Source organism: Pseudorca crassidens, chromosome X, assembly GCF_039906515.1.
Source record: "Pseudorca crassidens isolate mPseCra1 chromosome X, mPseCra1.hap1, whole genome shotgun sequence".
NCBI classification, from domain to species: Eukaryota; Metazoa; Chordata; class Mammalia; order Artiodactyla; family Delphinidae; genus Pseudorca; species Pseudorca crassidens.
Genome location: NC_090317.1, coordinates 80,427,827 through 80,431,609, shown reverse-complemented (window position 1 = coordinate 80,431,609; position 3,783 = coordinate 80,427,827). Strand labels below are relative to the sequence as shown.

Below are 3,783 nucleotides of genomic sequence, written 5' to 3'. Positions count from 1 at the left end.
GGCCAGCTTGCTGTGGGGAGAGTGAGGGCTCTTGAGGCCGCTCACGATGGAGGAACTGGAGCAAGGCCTGCAGATGCAGCCATGGGCATGGCTACAGCTTGCCGAGAACTCCCTCTTGGCCAAGGCTTATATCACTAAGCAGGGCTATGCCTTGTTGCTTTCAGATCTTCAACAGGTGTGGCCTGAACAGGTGGACACTAGTGTGATCAGCCAGCAAGCCAAGGAGCTGAACAAACACCTGACTGCTCCTCCTGAGGCTTTTCATTGTCATTTGTATGACCTGCTTTGCCCATTGTTGAAGGACAGTGCTTGCCCTGGCAAAGCTACATTCTCCTGTGATCATGTGGCAGAGGTGCTGATACTCCAGGTGTGGAGTGGGCTCTCTGGTCTCCCATTCTATTGGAATTTCCACTGCATCCTAGCTAACCCTTCACTGTTCTCCCAACATTTGATTTGTCCTCTGATGGGCATGAGTCTGTCACTGCAGTGCCAAGTGAGGGACCTAGCAACATTGCTTTGTATGTAAGATCTAGAGATCCAGGACTACCAGGACAGTGGGTCTACGCTGAGCCGAAATCAGTTGAAGACAGAGCCATTTGAAAAGAATTCCTCCTTGGAACAATTTATGGTAGAGAAAATACCAGAGGTATGCAGTGTTGGTGATGGAAAACCCTTTGTCACAAATCTACAGAGTCTGTATATGGCAGTCACCAGACAAAAGATCCAAGTGGGACAGAAGCTTCAAGGCACTGGAGATCCCCAGACCTCAAGCAGTGCCTCCTCACAAGGAACAGATAGCCAACTTCTGAATCAGCCAGAAGAGCAGGTCTCCTCAGCACCATCCTTCCCAGTGCCTGAAAAAGAGCCACAGTTACTTCAGGCCCTATGCAGAGACTCAGTTGTTGAAAGTCAAGAGGTAGAAGCTAGGGGGGCTCTTCAGTTAACCTGTCACTGTCTCAACTGCTGAGGATGGACTTGGAGAGTAGTTTCCTAGTGTTGCCTTGAAAAGAGGTCCTGTGACAGCAGCATCTCTGACACAGAGTTACACAGTCAGGGACTCCACTGTAAGGGCAAGATAACTGAAGTTCATGTTGACAGGCATGGATACTATTAACTGAGGGAATCCTGGCTCCAATCCATCGGGCACTGGCCTTCCCTGTCCGACTGGAAGCCAGTCTCTGGGAATTCCATACCCTCCTTTCTTTTGATGAAGGTTCTCTAGACCGAGGATCTACCATGGACTTTAAGTATATGGGGCAGGTTTTCAAAAAGGCACAGCATGCTTAGGAAGCCTTGTCTACCTTTCTTAAGAGTCCCTACCCAGTCCCAGGTGTTCCTCAGAGACCCTCTCCTCTTTAGCATGGAATGAAAAGCACTCACACTCTCCTGAAAAAGAAAAAAAAAGAACCATTTCAAAATTCTGGAGCTGAGGAACACAAAAAACAAGGTGAAGAATGCATTAGAAAGCACTGGAAATAGAGCAGACCAATGTGGAAGAGAGACTTAGTGAGTTCAAATACAGAAAACTAGAAATGATACAAGTAGAAGAGGAAAGAGAAATAAGATATAAAAACCATGGGGGAAATGCTATGAGAGCTATCAGACTCTTTTAGGAAGGGCAACATTAGGATAATGGATATCTCAGAAGAAGATTGGGAGAAGGGAGTAGAGAGATAATTCAATGAAGCAATAGCTGAGAACCTCCCAAACTTGGGGAAGGAACTGAATATATAAGTCCTTGAAGCTAAGACAACACCTAATTACTTCAATGCTAAAACCCTCCAACATGCATAAATTAAAATTGTCAAAAGTCAATGACAAAGAAATAATTTTAAAGGCAGCCAGGAAAAAAAGGATAGTAACCTAGAAAGGAAACCCCATTAGGTTATCAGTAGAAATCTTATAGTCCAGGAGGGAGTGGAATGGAATTCTCAACATATTGAAAGCTAAAATCTATAACCCAAGAATACTCTATTGAGCAAAGTTATGATTCAGATCTGTAGGAAAAATAAAGGTTTCACACACAAACAAAAGTTGAGGTAGTTCATCTACACTAGATATGCCTTACAAGAGATGTTGAAATAAGCTCTTCTACCAGAAACAAAATAGCAAAAATACACAAAACTGTAAGCAAGGTAACAAAGAGACAGAACAAGAAAATTGCAAATCTTTATCAGAAAAGGTTTTCAAAAACTTTACTACAGTATAAAGTTTAAAGGGAGGAAAAATAAAGCTAAAAAATAACTATAGCTATCTCAGTTTAGTAACAAACTCACAACATAAAAAGGGATCATTTAACACAACAATAACATAAGAGGGGAAGAAGAAAAGGACAGAACTTGTTTAGGTAAATGAAGATTAGATGTTGCCAGCAGAAAAATGACTGTTTTATCTATGAAATTACACACAAGCCTCAGGGTAACCACAAAATATAAATATAGAGCAGAGACCCAAAAAAAAGCACAAAAAAGAGGAAACAATAAACCATCATTAAAAAATAAATAAAAATGGCAGATGGAAACACAAGAGAAAAGGAACAATGGAGATATAAAGCAATCAGAAAGCAAAAGATAAAATAGCAATACTGTCTCATCTATCAATAATCACCTTAAATATAAATTGATTGAATTCACCCATCAAAAGACAAAGAGTGGATGGAAGGATGAAGAAACAAGACTCAACTATATGCTGCCTCCAGGAGACACATCTCAGCTGTAAAGGCAAACATAGATTAAAAGTGAAGAGAAGGAAGATTATACTCTAAGCATAAAAGCAAATATCAGCCAAAAGAAAGTGGTGTAGCCATACTCATATCAGGCAAAAGAGATTTCAAGCCAAAAAAGGAAAAAAGAGACAAATGTGGATAGTATATAATAATAAAGGGGATATTTCATCAAGAAGACATAACAGTGAATAATATATATGTACCTAACATAAGAACACCAAAATATATAAAGTGATTATTAACAGGTTAAAAGGGATACAATTGACAGCAACACAATAATAGTATGGAAATTTAAGACCCCACTTATATCAATGGATAGATCATCCAGACAGAAAGTCAACAAGGAAATTGCAACCTTAAATAAAACATTAGATCAGATGGCTTTGATAGATTTTTACAGAATATTCCATCCAAATGCAGCAGAATACACATTCTTATGAAGTGCAAATGGAACTTCCTCAAGTATAGTCCATATGCTGAGAAACAAAACAAAATAAATTTAAGAAGGTTGAAATCTTACCAAGAACGTTTTCTGATCACAATGGTATGAAACCAGAAATCCACTACAAAAAGAAAACTGAAAAAAAGTAACAAATATGTGGAGACTGAAATACACGCTGCTGAACAGCTATTAGGTCAACAAATAAATCAAAAGAGAAAAAAATATGCAAAGAAAAATAACAAATGAAAATATGACATACCAAAACTATGGAACATAACAGAAGCAGTACCAAGAAGGAAGTTTATAACAATGCAGACCAACTCAAAAAATAAGAAAAATCTCAAACAAACAATCTCATCTTACAGCTAAAGGAAGTACAAAAATAAGAAAAAAAGAAGCCCAAAGTCAATAGAAGGAAAGAAATAATAAAGATCAAAGTGGAAATAAGTGAAATAGAGACTAAAAAGATAATAGAAAGAGGAATGAAACTAAAAGCTGGTTCTTAGAAAAGGTAAACAAAGTTGAAAAACCTTTAGATAGACTTACTGAAAAAAATAGAGAAGGCTCTGACAAAATCAGAAGTAAAAGAGGAGAAATGAAAATGAACATCACAGAA

General features: G+C 38.5%; 1 pseudogene; it reads left to right on the top strand.

The window, feature by feature from the left end:
* LOC137216954 (non-homologous end-joining factor 1 pseudogene) lies at positions 1-1,223 on the top strand (annotated as a pseudogene).
* The last annotated feature ends 2,560 nt before the right edge of the window (positions 1,224-3,783 follow it).